We start from the raw sequence: 16217 nt of genomic DNA, 5'->3' as shown, positions 1-16217 counted from the left end.
CTCCAGAAAAATAGTGGCAATTTTCCCTTTTTCCCCCCTTCTCTTAGTTCCTTTCTAATAGAGACAGAGAGAAATTGAGAGGGAAGGTGGTCATATAGAAGCAGAGAGACACCTGCAGTACTGTTCCATTGCTTATGAAGCTCCTCCCCCTCACCCAAGTAGGAAGGTGGGGTTTGAAATTGGGTCTTTGTCCCTGGGTCCATGCTCCCAGAGGGATAGAGAATGGGACAGCTATCAGGGGAGGGGATAGGATGTGGAGACGGGGTGGTGGGAATTGTGTGGAGTTGTACCCCTCCTACCCTATGGTTTTGTTAATTTATCCTTTCTTAAATAAAAAATAAATTTAAAAAAAAATTGGGTCTTTGTGAAGGTAGTGTGTGCTGTGCTGCAACCAGCTGGCCCCTGGAAAGCCTATTTCTAAGGATGTTCTATGTTGTACTAGAATATTTACAAGTTAATGTTGGATATTCCATGTGTCCCCCTTTTTTTTTTTTGCCTCCAGGGTTATTTCTAGGGCTTCGTGCCTGCACCACAAATCCACTGCTCCTGGAGGCTATTTTTTTCTCTTTTGTTGCCCTTGTTGTTTTGTCATTGTTGTGGTTATTATTGTTGTTATTGATGTTGTTGTTGTTGTTGGATAGGACAGAGAGAAATGGAGAGAGGAGGGGAAGACAGAGAAAGGGAGAGAAAGATAGACACCTGCAGACCTGCTTCACCGCCTGTGAAGCGACTTCCCATGCAGGTGGGGAGCCGGGGGCAACCATGTCATTTTTTTAAATTTCTTTATTGGGAATTAATGTTTTACATTTAACAGTAAATACAATAGTTTGTACATGCATAACATTTCCCAGTTTTCCATATAACCATGTGTCACTTTTAAGCCACCTGATCTAATAAGTTCTGAACATTGATCATTTTATGTTTGTACATGCTTTATGAGATGCACAACACTAAATTGAAGTTATAGCAGAGTTTTGCCTCTAGAAATATGTACCTTGAAACCTGGTCTTTCTGATTTGAAACTGTACAGTGGCAACTACGAATACATATTGTTAAGTGTGTGTGTGTGTGTGTGTGTGTGTGTGTGTGTGTGTGTGTGTGTGTGTGTGTGTAAAATGAAAGCGAGTGAAAGGCCAGCTTTTCTTCCTTTCTTTCTTTCTTTCTCTCTTTTTACTAATGAGTCAGAGTTGTTGGGGCAGTAGAATTAACATTCCTATCTCACTGATAGGAAACAAGTTCACATGCCAATGGGTGTGTGTGTTGATACTGGTTCCACCTTCACCCAAAATATATAATTTTGAATTCGTTTTCCCACTAGATACAGTCATGAATCTTTTTACTTTCTTTTTTCAGTAACAAGTGATTGTTTGCAGCTGGCCTTCAGTGTTTCTGCTACAAAGGTGAATGAGAATACCATAATTTGGGGCTGAAAATCATAAACACTAGCTACCAGAGCAAATACATGTAGGTGGCAGGTTTTTCTTGACAAATACAGTGCTTTTTAAAGTTATTTGATTCATAGTACTAGAGGGTTTGCAGATTTATTTGAAAGCAGACATTTGATGTTTCCATTAAGAAAAGACCTGAAAATATTTGTCTCTCATCCTTCCCAGAACTAAGCTGATGGCAGCCACTTCCTTTAGCCTGGTAGGACTCTTCAGTCCAAGAACTGCCTTCATGCCACACAGTCCTGCTGCCTGATTCATCATTATCACATCTGCCTGGCTTCGGTGGACACTGGAGGCTGCCAGGCCCCATCTCCATAGAATCTAATTGAATCATCTAGTAAAATGCCTCTGTTCCCTTCCACCTTCCAGTGGCGGGGATATTGGTATCTTAACTAAAGTATTCTGCAGATCAGCTTTCAAAATAATCCTTTGTAAGCGCCTTTTGATCTTTTCAACAAAAACAAAGCAAAAAAAAAAAGTTGTTTTAAAAACCTGCAATTCAAGTCTTTCTGCTGATTATCAAGGTTGGGTGTGTGTGTGTGTGTGTGTGTGTGTGTGTGTGTGTGTGTGTGTGTTGTTTTTTAATGTATTTTGGTAAATTCTCCATTACATTACCCCTTTTTGAGGAAAGCTGTTTTCATGATAGTTAATAAATAATATCCTAGTGAACAAAATATACAGAGTCCCATAGAAGTTGTACAAGATCAAAGTCTTCAGCCATTACTAGCTATTGTTTCTGTGTGGCTATTGATACTCTCTTTCATTATTTATTATTATTTTATTATTCTTGTTATTTCCACCAGAGCACTACTTAGCTCTGGTTTATGGTGGTGCAGGGGACTGAACCTTGATCTTGTAGCCTCAGGCATGAGAGTCTCTTTGCATAACTATCTACCCACTGCCCCCCTTTTACTCTTTAAAATATATTTTCAAGCAAGATTTGAGGTCTTTCTTTAAAGTGAATAGGAGAGAGTTCTCTGTGCTCAAAATGTTGGGAGAAATATAAAGAAAAAAAATAGTGGCAGTGACATTAGGTGTCATTATTTTCACTACACGTTTGTTCTAGTCAAACATCAGATCCAGGAAACATTAAGTCTATATTTTCCATGATAAGCTAACACTCAGAAACTTTCAATCTGCTGAAAACACATATTGTCCAAGTTATGCCTAGAGACATTGCATTAAAGCTGACTTAAGAATGTAGGTTTTTACCTGCAGGGGAAAGAAGCTTCCAGATCCGTTGGAGCAGTGCTGTGGGTGTTTCTCCTCTCTCTTCTCCTCCATCTCCTTCTTCACTATCCCTCTGTCCTTCACCATCGATCAAAAAGAAAGGGAAAAAAGGGTGGGTGCCCCTGGGATGATGGTGGACCCATGCAGGACTGAGCTCCGTTTCCTTATTTAAAAACACAAAACAACAAAAAGAATACAGTTTTTCTTTTTTTCTTTTTGTTTATTTATTTATTTTTAAGAATATAGTTTTTCATGGGAGAACTGAAGCATCCTTATCTGTTGTTAGTGGATGTAACCTGCTGTGTTTAAATGGGAAGTATTCAATTTTTTCCTTATCAGATGCCAGTGATTAACCTCCACTTTTTTTTTATGATTTCTTCATATTTATTTGGTATTCACAGAAAAAGAGTAACAGGTTTATATGCCGGCATGAATATTTAAATAAGTTTATTTTACCAAAATGAATCATTTTTCTCTAGAACTTGTATAATGGTTTAAAACTATAGTAGCATTAAGTTAAACATTAAACTTTGTCTTGAGAAACTATTATCCTGTTTCTGCATAAGGGTAAGTTGGCTTGGGAGAGGAAAACAGCATACCTCTCTGTGCCAAGAAAAGCTTTTGCAACAATATGAGAAATTGACCGTTTCTTGTCTCCCTCTTCCTACGGAGAGGGTACCACCCACCTGCCTTCAGCAGCCTTCAGTTATTCAGCAGGGGGAGGGCTGAATGTGGAATCTTCTAGTCCCCCTCCCCCAGGGCCCGCTTGCATTTTGTGTCTGGCATGCTGCACTGTGAGTGGGCTGTAGATTGTGGCCAAGAACAGAATAATTTATTCATTCTTTATAAGGAACTGAATCTATGAGGAGACTCTCACCAGCTGAGTCAATAGGCTAAGGACAGAGAGTGCTGCTTACATTGTATCTAATTTAAATGTTTCGGTCACACCAAAGCATCCCAGTTCTCCTATATTGTATTCTTCTATTTTTTTTTCCAGTGCTATTAGCTATTCTTTTTCTTTCTTTCTCTTTCCCGCTCCCTTTCTCCCTTCTCCCCCACCCTCTTTCTTTTTCTTTCTTTCTTTCTTTCTTTCTTTCTTTTTTTTTTTTTTTTTTTGCTACCAGGGTCATTGTTGGTGCTTGATGTCAGTATAACAGTTCCACCACTCTTGTCCATTTTCTCTTCCTTTCCTCCCTTCCTTCCTTCTTTCTTCCCTTCATTTTTTCCTTTATTTTCTTGTAGAGACATAGAGAAATGTGAAGAGAGGGAAAACACCCACGCACTGCTCCACTTCTGTAGCACACCCACCCCACTCCACCCCTGTGCAGGTGAGGGGACTGGGAATTTGAACCCAGAGCCTCATATATAGTAATGTATGTACTCTACCGGATGCACCACTGCCTGACCCCTAGCTAATCTTTTTTTTCTCTCTCTCTCCAGGGTTCTCACGGGTGCTGGGTGCCTGCACTACAAATCCACTGCTCCTGGAGGCCATCTTTTTCCTGTTGTTGTTGTTGCTGCTGCTGCTGCTGCTGCTGTTAGATAGGACACAGAAATGGAGAGAGGAGGGGAAGACAGAGAGGGGGAGAGAAAGACAGACACCTGCAGACGTGCTTCAGCCCCTGCAGGTGGGAAACCGGGGGTTCAAACTGGGATCCTTACGCCAGTCCTTGCGCTTGCACTATGTGCACTTAGCCCAGTGCACCACTGCCCGACCCCTCCAGTAAGATATTTAAATTGACATCTCTAAATTGTATGAGGACTGTTATTAAATTATTACTTCACAAGTAGACAAAGAAAATGGCATAGCTTGAAAAGATGGGGGACTGGTGGGTGTTTCTGGGAGCAGCAAGGGTGGAGTTGCCAGTGGCAAAAAACTGGGCAGCTCTGCTCAGAACTATGCTGCCTGGCAGCTCTGAGAGGGTGAGCCAGCATGTTTTCTCCCTCCAAAAACAAGGTGTAGCTACTGGGCCCTCTCTGACTTTCTTTCCTCCAGACCAAGGAAAGCTGCTTTTGCTTTATTCTCTCCGTGTGGTAAAGAACGAACAAATCACATGTTCTTCCAGTTCAACCAAGTTCAAAATATGCTTGAATCAAAGTAATGTTTAATGGCATTTGCTAAATCTAGAATATCATGGCAATGCCACAGCATCAACAAGATTTTAATCTAGTTAATAGTCTAAAGGAAAACATTGTTTTAAAAACCAGTGTTAGAGAGGTGGCTCAACCAGCTGAGCACACACATTGCCATGTGCAAGGACTCAGGTTCAAGCCCCTAGTCCCCTCCTGCAGGAGGAAGCTTCATGAGCAATGAAACAGTACTGTAGATCTCTCTATCTCCCCCATCTCTCTTTCCCTTTATCTATCTCTGTCTCTCTCTCTCTAGCTCCCCACCCCTCTCAATTTCTCTTTTAATATTTTTAAAAATATTTTAATTGTCTTTATTTATTTGCTTATTGGATAGAGATGGCCAGAAATTGAGAGGGGAGGGGGTGATAAACAGAAAGAGAAACAGAAAGACACACCTGTAGCCCTGCTTCACTACTTGCAAAGCTTTCCCCCTGTTAGGTGGGGGCTGGGAGCTCAAACCTGGATCCTTACACGTTGTGACAAGTGTGCTCAACTAGGTATGCCACCATCCACCACCGTTACCCAACTTCTTTCTGTCCTATCACAGAGAAAGGAAACATAAATAACTTATAAAAATAAATATTAGAGATTAATGTAAGATTAAGACAGCATAGTAGTTCTATAAAAAGCCTTTCATTTTTAATTATCTTTCTTTATTAGACAGAGACTGCTAGAAATCAAGAGGGAAGGGGGAGATGAAGAGGAAGAGGGAGAGAGGCAGAGAGATACCTACAGCTCTGCTTCACCACTCCCAAAGCTTTCCACCTGCAGGTGGGAACCAGGGACTTGAACCTGGGTCTTTACGCATTGTAACATGTGCGCTCAACCATATATATGCCTTTTAACAATTAACATCTCTTTCTGGCATGAAGAAACTTGTTCTTTTCTCCTAAAGTGTCTAGTCTATTAAATGTAGGTTAAACACTTTTGGTGTAAACACTTCATAGCAGGAGACCTGTGTTGTGTAGTCTGTGGGCTAGTACTTGGACACACTTCACCTGGTAGATCACACCTGTTAAGACGCACAAAGACCAAGGTTCAAGTCCCCAACCCCCATTTGCAAGAATAAAGCTTCATAAGTTCTGGAATAATGTTACAGGTGTCTCTCCTTCTGTCTCTGCATCTCTCTCTCTCTCTCTCTCTCTCTCTCTCTCTCCAGTCTTGCTCTGTCTTTCACCCTCTACCAAAGAAAAAGAGAAAAAGGGAGTTGGGCAATAGCGCAGCGAGTTAAGCACAGGTAGCGCAAAGCACAAGGACCAGAGTAAGGATCCTGGTCTGAGCCCCCAGCTCCTCACCAGCAGGGGATTCACTTCACACTCGCCCTCTCTGTCTTCCCTTCCTCTCTCCATTTCTCCCTGTCCTATCCAACAACAACGACATCAATAACAACAACAATAAAACAACAAGGGCAACAAAATAAAAAATTTTTAAAAAGAGAGAGAGAAAGAAAGAAAGATAAGTGGCCACCAAGAAAAAAATGGAATCAAGAGGCCATGTGGTGGCACACCTGGTTAAGCCCACACATTATGCTACACAAGGACCCCAGTTCAAGGGGGAAAGCTTCATCAGTAGTGAAGCAGGACTGCAGATGCCTCTCTATCTCCTTCTCCCCTCTCAATTTCTGTCTCTATAAAATATTAAATAAATAAAAATTAAAAAAAGAGAAAAGTGGAGACATGTAGACACAGAACTTCAGCCATACCCTGGTGGAAATAAATAAGTAAATAGTAAAACACACCATAGGAACACTATAGTTCTGTGAACACTGGGAATCAAATGGTCTCAGTCTATTAGTGAAACTTGGTTTAACAGTTCTGTTAAGTCTCATCCTTTGAAAAGATAAAGTTTCTTTCCTCCTACCCTTTACAATGAACAAATATTCTGTAAGATGATACTTAAATATTTTTAAAATTTCATTTATTTTTATTATTATATAGAGACATAGAGAAATTGAGAGGGGAAGGGGAGACAGAGAGGAAAGAGAGGGGAAGAGACAGAGACAAGTGCAGCTCTGCTTCACCACTGACAAAGCTTTCCCCCTGCAGGTAGGAACAGGAGGCTTAAACCTTGCACATTCTAACCTGTGTACTCAACCAGGTGCACCACCACCTGGCCTCAGCTATTCAATTTTTACATTTAGCATCACCATCTATAGCTATAAATCAACCTTAAGATGAGTATCTAGATCTGAAACTATCTTCATCTGAGCTCTGAGGAGCTTGACAAAGTAACTTATCCCTTTTTTCCCCCCAGATTGATTACATGTGAAATGTAGTTTGATGTGAGGAAAAGATGAGAGACAGAGACAAGCCAAGGCCCCACAGGTCATGCTGGGGATCAAAGCAGAAACCTCAGATATGGAAGTTCAGTGTTTTCCCAGCTAGGCCCTTTGCCCAAACATCACAATTTATTCATCTCTATATAACCAGCACCAAGGTCTCCAGCTATGTCATGATGATAGTTTATCATCCTGACTTGCCTGTGCAGAGGACCTCACCAATGTGTCCTGGAACCCCACCTCCCCAGAAGCCCTGCCCCTTTAGGGAAAGACAGAAACAGGCTGGGGGTGTGGATCCACCTCCCAATACCCAGGTCCAGCAGAGAAGCAATTACAGAAGCCAGAATTCCTATCTTCTACACCCCATGAAGATCTTTGGTCCATCCTCCCAGAGGGATAAAGGACAGTGGAGCTTACAATGGAGAGGACGGGACATGGAAATCTGGTGGTGGGAACTGTGCGGAATTATACCCCTGTTATTTTTGCAATCTTGTTAATCATTATTAAATCACCTTAAAAGCGATAAAATAGGGGGGTGGGCGGTAACACAGCGGGTTAAGCACACATGGCACCAAGCTCAAGGACCGGTGTAAGGATCCCGATTCCAGCCTCCAGCTCCCCACCTGCAAGGGGACCACCTCACAAGTGGTGAAGCAAGTCTGCAGGTGTCTATCTTTCTCTCACCCTCTCTGTCTTCCTCTCCTCTCTCCATTTCTCTCTGTCCTATCCAACAATAATGACATCAATAACAACAACAATAATAACCACAACAATGATAAAACAACAAGGGCAACAAAAGGGAAAAAACAGCATCCAGGAGCAATGGATTCATAGTGCAGGCATCAAGCCCCAGTGATAACCCTGGAGGCAAAAATAAGTAAATAAATAAATTTAAAAAGAGAGATAAAATATTTTTTCCTTAAATAAGCAAGCTCTCAAATCTTTGCCACTAGTGCATTCACTCAGGAAGGGGTCAAAAGCTATGACCCAAGGCCAGGTGGGAGCATACCTGGTTAAGCGCACATATTACAATGCACAAGGACCTGGGTTCAAGCCCCCAAGTCCCTACCTGCTGAGGGAAAGCTTCACAAGTGGTAAAGCAGGGCTGTCTCTCTCCCTCTCTATCTCTCCCTACCCTCTTGATTTATGGCTGTCTTTGTCCAATAAATAAAGATAATAAAAATAAAAGAAGAAAAAGAAGACAGAGGGAGTCAGGCGTAGCGCAGCAGGTTAAGCATACATGGCGCAAAGCTCAAGGACAGGCTTAAGGATCCTGGTTCTAGACCCCGACTCCCCACCTGCAGGGGAGTCGTTTCACAGGCGGTGAAGCAGGTCTGCAGGTATCTATCTTTCTCTCTCCCTCTCTGTCTTCCCGTCCTCTCTCCATTTCTCTCTGTCCTATCCAAAAACGATGACATCAATAACAACAACAATAATAACTACAACAATAAAAACAAGGGCAACAAAAGGGAAAATAAATTAATATATTTTTTTAAAATCTTTAAAAAAAAGAACAAGAAGACAGAAAGAAAGAAAGAAAGAAAGAAAGAAAGAAAGAAAGAAAGAAAGAAAAGGAGGAAGAAAGGAAGAAAGAAAGAAAGGAAAGGAGGAAGGAAGAAAGAAAGAGAGGGAAGGAGGGAGAAACTTCCCTAGAGAAAGTAAGAGGAAGAATTTCTTACCCTTTCATTACTGGGCATTGAATGGGATAAATTTATAGTTACTATTCTCTATATTTATGTTACTGGACCAATGTTCTGTATAAATAACCATCATCATTAATACTAAAAGTATTTAATGTGTCAGATAGCAGTTTATCGTCAACTACCCGAAGACACACTGTAGAAAACAAAGTTGATCAAATACTCCAGTTCTGTTCACTGCGATATGGAAATGCTGACTGTGCGGCAGAACATGAGAGCAATTGCCAGTAGCACATGAAAAATGTCGGTCCCTAGAGCTATCTGTGACACTTTGGTGCCTTTCCCCCTCTCTGTCTCTTTTCCTGTCCCTCTCTCTCTCTCTCTCTCTCTCTCTCTCTCTGAATGAAAAAGTAATCTAGGGTGGTAAAATATATGTGACGTCCGGGCTGCACAAGGAAAACAACAGTGAGCTGAGCTGTCAGGGCCTTGGGGAGGAAAGTTGGTGACAGGGCCTTTGCCTTGCATGAGGCCCTGGGTTCAGTCCTTGCATGGCCAGGAAGAACAGTAGGTGGATCAGAGCATTGGTCTTTCTGTCTCTCCTAAAAAGAAGTAGAAAATCAGACAGGGGGAAGTCAGGCGTTAGCACACGTGGTGCAAAACGCAAGGACTGACTTAAGGATCCCGGTTCGAGGCCCTGGCTCCCCACCTGCAGGGGAGTTGCTTCACAAGCGGTGAAGCAGGTCTGCAGGTGTCTGTCTTTCTCTCCCCTCTCTGTGTTCCCCTTCTCTCTCCATTTCTCTCTGTCAGATCCAACAATGATGACATCAACAATAGCAATAATAACTATAACAACAATTTTTTTAAAAGGGCAATAAAAGGAAAAATAAATAAAATTAAAAAATGAAAATCAGACAGGGAGCTAGGTCGGTAGGGGGGACACCTGTTGTGCATATATCAGGCCCTGGATTTGACTCTATGTCACACTTGAAAAAAAAAACATGAAAGTCCTTTTGCATAACCATTGTGCCATCTCCCCAACCCTCATTCATTTTTTTATGCCTAGCAGAGCAATCGCAGGGGTCAAATCCAGGGTCAGACATGTAAAACTTGCACTCGTCTGATGAACTAAACACTGCTAATTGTATTAAAAAAGACACTATAGCTCAATGCAAAGAAGCCAAAGAGAAAGTTTGGTGAAACAAAATAGCAAAAGGACAAACCTGATGCAATAAATTCCCAAGGGGACAGAATGATGTGTTTCTAGTATAGATCTCTGTGTCTTAGTCTTGAGCTAGTGGTGTAGCCCTCTTCACTTAAAACACTGGATGTGGAGAGTCAGGCGGTGCTGTACCTGACTGAGTGCACATGTTACCATGTTCAGGGATCAGGGTTCAAGCCGCCTGTCCCCACCTTCAGGAGGGAAGCTTCACAAGTGGTGTAGCAGGGCTGCGGGTGTCTCTTATTCTCTATCTATCTCTTTTTCTCTCTCCCTTCCCTCTCAATTTCTGTCTGTCTCCTTCAGACAAAAGAACTGGGAAAAAATGACCACTGGGAAAAGTGGATTCACCAAGTAGGCACCAAGCCCCAGCAAATACTGGAGGTAGAAGATGGATATCAGAAAGACGAGGAGAGAGAGAGGAAATATTTGTTCTCTGAGCAAGGAAGCAAAGTGGCTTTCTGGAAGGGAAGCTGGTAAGGAGTATAGGAGCATCAAAGTTGAAACATGGAGGGAAGTGGTTTTACAGCATAATGGTTATGCAAAGAGACTCATGCCTAAGGCAACAAGATCCCAGGTTCAATCCCCTTACACCACTATAAACCACAGCTGAGCAGTGTTCTGGTAAAAAGAAGAAGAGGAAGTTGAAACACAAGAAAAGGGCTGAATTATAAAGAATTGTGAATGTTTACTATAGTTAGCAAAGGGGATGGAAGGCAGCTACATTGAGGTATAAAATCAGAATGTCAACAAACATTGGGAGGGCAGGGAAACAGCATAATGGTTCTTTCATGAAAGACTTTCATGCCTGAGACTCTGAAGTCTCAGGTTCAATCCCCTGCACCACTATAAACCAGAGCTAAGCAGTGCACCAGTGTGTGTTCCTTTGATTAAAATAAGTAAAATATACTTTTAAAAAGAAAAACAGGGGCCAGGTGGTTTCACACTTGCTTGGGCATACATGTTACAGTGTGCAAGGACCCAGGTTCTAGCCCCTGGTCCCCACCTGAAGGGGAGGAAAGCTTTGCAAGTGGTGAAGCAGTGTTGCAGGTATCTCTTTATCTCTCCCTGTCACCCTCTTCCCTCTCAATTTCTGACTGTCTCAATCTAAAAAATAAAGATAATTTAAAAAGAAGGAGGAGGAGGAGGGGGAGGAGGAGTGAAGGAGGAGAAGGAGAAGAAAAGACATTGTGGATGAAACAAACTGGATGACAAATGGAAGTGGTAATGATGCCGGCACTTGCTCTCAGTCAGGAAGAATCGTGCCTCCATGCCCTCTCCTCCTTAGTCACCATATACCTCATTAGAGCTCTCTAGTTTACCTATGTGCTTATAGAGCATATGTTCACTATCTTTGTGTCCCCAGCACCTGGTTAGAGGTCCTGCCTTGTTGTAAACACACAACCAATGGGTGAATTGAACTTGAGACCTAAATCAAGTGACCAATCTCCTACAGATCATAATCTGAAAAAAAAAAATGTTATCAAATGTTTATTTTCTGTGGAGAAAGTGGTTTTAGAGGGAGAATCACAGGTTTAACAGACAAAAATGTGTGAATCCAATGTTTCTGAAAAGTGGTAAGCTCTAGGGGGTGGGGGAGAGATAGCATAAAGGTTATGCAAAGAGACTCTCATGCCTGAGGCTCTGAACTCCCAGGTTCAATCCCCCTCTCCACCATAAACCAGAGATGAGCAGTGCTCTGGTTTAAAAATAAAATATAGGGAGTCGGGCGGTAGCACAGTGGGTTAAGCGCATGTGGCATAAAGCTCAAGGACCGGCATGAGGATCCTGGTTCCAGCCCCCAGCTCCCCACCTATAAGGGAGTCGTTTCACAGGCAGTGAAGCAGGTCTGCAGGTGTCTGTCTTTCTCTCCTCCTCTCTGTCTTCCCCTCCTCTCTCCATTTCTCTCTGTCCTATCCAACAATGATGATATCAATAACAATAATAATAACTACAACAAGGGCAACAAAAGGGAATAAATATTAATATTAATAATAATAATATACAAATTAAAAATAAAATTTTTAAAGTTAATAAATTGAGAGCCGGGCATTGGTGCTCCAGAGTACATATATTACCATACACAAGGATCCAGGTTCAAGACTCTAGTCCCCACCTGCAGGGGGATATCTTCACGAGTGGTAAAGCAGGGCTGCAGGTGTCTCTCTGTGTCTCCCTCTCTACCTTCTCCTCCCTCTCAAGTTTTCTGTGTTCTATCAAATAAAATACAGTTTTAAAAGACTATTTTATATAAAATAAAAATAAAATAAAAAGCAAAACTAGAATATTAATACTTTGCATTGTGAGTTCTTGCATCTTACTTATGGAAAGACAAGACTGGAAGCAAAACTTTTTTGGACAAGAGTTGCCGCACTGTTGCTTTTTGTTGAAGGTAGCTGCACTTCCTCATAAGATAGTCATCAGATTCTGTCAGACTGTCTTATTGTGCAATGCCAAGGTTAGCTGGGCAATGACTTTCAAACATGAAAAAGGGCTCACTGGAGAATGGCAGAACTGCCATCATTTGAAATGTTTGTTTCACTTCTCATGACCTATCTAAAAATACTTAAAGCTTAATATGGACGGCCAGCAACACTGTTGAAAGGTTCATGTCTTCTGTTGACTCAAAGGCAAACTACGATTAAGCATAATAAATATTTATCTACTTAGGATAGGGCCTAGTGAAAAAGAATTGATTCAAATCTGACCTTTTTTTTTTTAGAAGTTGCAAAGAAAACTGAAGTAGAGATTCAAGAAAATTATCTGGCAGGAAGGAAACAAAAGTATACTCTAGGGAGGAAGCAGTGTCTTGGGCAAGGTTTCCAACTGCCCTGGTACAGAGGAGGAGTTCATTAGATTTTAAGTAGCTAACGGCTGGGTTTACCAGTGGAAGGGTGGGAGACATGGAGGTTAAAGGCCTGAAAAAATCATTTTAATTCAACAAAGTCTCCCCAACCCTGTGCTAATAGATGGGATTTCTTTTAGTTATTGTTGTTTGCTTGATTAAATATATATATATATACATACATATATACATAATTTTATTAGTGACTTAATATTGACTTACAAAATTATAAGACAATAGGGGTACACTGAGCACTGTTCCTACCACCAGAGTTCTGTGTCCCCAGTCCTTCCACTGGAAGCTACAGCAGTTCTTCCAAGATTGCAGATATGGGTTAAATATTATTTCTACAACTGTCTGTCTATATTTGTATGTATTTGCCCTTTTTTTTTTTTTGTATGGTCCAATCTTCTTTTCCTTTCCAAGTTACATATACACCTATAACTACATCCAAATGTCCCTTCTTTTTTCCTCTTCTGTCTCCGGGTCCTGATGCAGTTGGAGTTCAGAGCCTTCTAGTCATTTTTCCCCTAATGTCCCCCCCCCCCCAAATACACACACTGGTAGTATGGAGCAAAATTCTTTATGGGGTGCAGAAGGTGGGAGTTCTGGCTGCTGTAATTGCTACTCCGCTAGACATGGGTGTTGGCAGGTGGGTCCATACCCCCAGCCTGTTTCTGTCTTTCCCTAGTGTGGTGGGGCTCTAGAGAGGTCATCTGCCCAGGGAAGTCAGGATGGAAGTATATAGGATTTCTAAGAGTTAAATATCAATGATAGGGTCTGTCTCTGAATCATTCCCTTCCAGGTCTTTAGAAAAAGACTGTGCTTCATCCAGAATATCAGAGTCCTAATTAGTTCATTCATCCTACCTCTCCCATGGTTACTTTTGCTTCATATGAGCAGATCAGGATCTAAAGTGTTGGTTGGAATGTTAGATTGTTCCCCCTTAGCCAAAGCTCATTCATCTCCAACGAGGCTAGAAAAATGTTTGCTACCTCGACTACACTGCAGTTCACTGTATTCCCTTGCGTTGAGGTTTAGAACTAAAGGGTGAACTTAGTTTTACTTTATTTGACCATTATTTATTTTGCATTTTCCTGCTATAGAAGATTTGGTAGAGGGATGTTGAAGATGGAATTGAATATTTGTGTCCTGTCTAAAACAACCAAAACATGCATCTTGGACAACTGATGCTTGCTTTTTATTTGGAATATGTCTTCCTCACTGCTGGTTTGAGGGTATAATGTGACAATAATAATAATAATAATAATCGCTCTCTTTTTTTTTTCCTTCTCCACTAAACTGTTAATTTCCTAAACTTCAGGGCTATTTGAGACCTACTTTGTATTCCTAGGGTGTAACACGGAACCAGGCATATAGCAAGTACTCAGATGTTGATTGAGAGGCCCTATTCGTCCAGTGATGGTTGTGTAATTAGAATTTCTTTCTTTCTCCCAGAGCTGGGAACAAAGCTGCAATGACCTACTGCTACTTTGAGATCTCGACTATCAGGGAAAATTGGGATAATCAAACCGCAAGAGTTCTAGCCAATGTCCAAACTGTCCCAAATGGCTTTTGTAAAACCCTAGGGCCGTATGGAACAATGCGTGGAATACCAATTACAAGGGTTCTAATATCAGCTCTACTACTTATCTACTAACTGTGGGAATGCTCCAGGTCCTTCATTTCCTCTTAAGTTTGTTAAGGGGATTGTGTTAAATCATCTCTGCATTCCCCACCAGCATTCATAGCCCCACTCCGTCTAGCTTGTAGTCCTTCCTACCACACACAATGCTAGAATCTGCACTTTGCATTTCTTAGTGGGATGTGGATACAAGTTGCTCCAGGCTCTCTACTACAACTTTTTGTGTTTTTAAATCAAACCTGGCATTGTTTTAGATGTTACGTTTAAAACTAAAATTGAGATGAATCTAAGTATCTTCAGGGAAGATGGCATTTCCCTTTACCCAGCACAGACATAAAACGCTGTGAGAAAAATCACAAAACTGTATAGTGTGTGTGTGTGTGTGTGTGTGTGTGTGTGTGTGTGTGTGTGTGTGTGTGTGTGTGTGTGTGGAAAATCTGGGTTGAGCTCAGGAGACAGCTTAATGGTTATGCAAAACAATGGTTCGTTGCCTGAGGCTCTGAGCTCCCACGTTCAATCCACAGCACCCAAAAGCAGAGCTGAGCAGTGCCCTGATCTAAATCAATCAGGATTGGCTGACTAACTGCCTTTAATTTCAGGGGGTGGGTATTTGTTTTAAGTTACTGACACTGGTACTTCAAGAAAAACGCAATAGGACATAACTTACTAGCAACTGATAAGTAAAAAAAAAACAACAAAAAAACTAATTTTATTGTTATAACATAATTTATTCCCTCAAAGAACATATTGAAGCATTTCTTTTGCATTTATTTATATGCTTTCTAGTATTTTATTTATTTATTAGGTAAAGACAGAAATTGAGAGAGAAAGAGGAGATAGAAATGAAGAGACATCTATAGCAGTGCTCTGGAAAGGGAGGGAGGGAGAGGGGGGAGGGGAGGGGAGGCGGTGGCAGCACAAATGGTTGAGAACAAATGTTACAATGTGCAGGGACCCAGGTTCAAGCCTCCCAACCCTCACTTGCTGGGAGGAAGCTGCTGGAGGCTCCCTCTCTCTCTCTCTCTCTCTCTCTCCCTCTCTCTCTCTCTCTCTCTTTCTCACTCTCCCTTTCCCTCTCCCCCCTCCTTTTCCCTCTTAGTTTTTCTCTATCCTATCAAATCAAATAAATTTATGAAAGAAGGGAGTCGGGCTGTAGCACAGCGGGTTAAGCGCAGGTGGCGCAAAGCACAAGGACCGGTATAAGGATCCCCGTTCCAACCCCGGCTCCCCACCTGCAGGGGAGTCGCTTCACAGGCGGTGAAGCAGGTCTGCAGGTGTCTATCTTTCTCTCCTCCTCTCTGTCTTCCCCTCCTCTCTCCATTTCTCTCTGTCCTATCCAACAACAACAACAACAATAATAACTACAACAATAAAACAGCAAGGGCAACAAAAGGAAATAAATAAATATTTTAAAAAATTACGAAAGAAAAGTAACTTAAGTCAAAGAAAGCTTCGTTTACATTTGAAGATCTCCTTCCAGACGCTGCCTTTGCAGGGAAATGGCCTTGTTGTGTGGTACACTCACACAGTTACTTCATTGTCTACACAGTGTGGCACATGATTTCTCTCCAAGCAAGAGATCCCTGAGAGAGCAAGAGACAGGTTCTTATGACATCAAGACCTTGGTCAGAAAGTCACATTCTATCATTTCTTTAGTATCTTCTTTGTGACACTGTTGAGGCCTTCCCATGTGAGTGTGAATTACACTTGGTCAAGTCCAGGAAGTGAGGCTTATCAGTGACCATCTTGGAGCTGGTCTCTCCCACCCTTCACTGCCTCATAAGA

The 16217-nt window shown here is 41.7% G+C and overlaps 1 long non-coding RNA gene across 2 annotated transcripts in view; it reads left to right on the top strand.

The window, feature by feature from the left end:
• LOC132538615 (uncharacterized) overlaps positions 1-15820 on the top strand; it is a 720469-nt gene extending 704649 nt beyond the window's left edge. For both annotated transcript variants that reach the window (XR_009549958.1, XR_009549957.1), the window contains exon 4: positions 15574-15820. This is a non-coding gene — a long non-coding RNA (uncharacterized LOC132538615). The remainder of the gene's footprint in view (positions 1-15573) is intronic.
• The last annotated feature ends 397 nt before the right edge of the window (positions 15821-16217 follow it).

Source organism: Erinaceus europaeus, chromosome 5 (genome assembly GCF_950295315.1).
Source record: "Erinaceus europaeus chromosome 5, mEriEur2.1, whole genome shotgun sequence".
Lineage (NCBI taxonomy): Eukaryota > Metazoa > Chordata > Mammalia > Eulipotyphla > Erinaceidae > Erinaceus > Erinaceus europaeus.
Note: the sequence above shows the minus strand (reverse complement) of the source record. Positions and strands in the feature narration are given on the sequence as shown.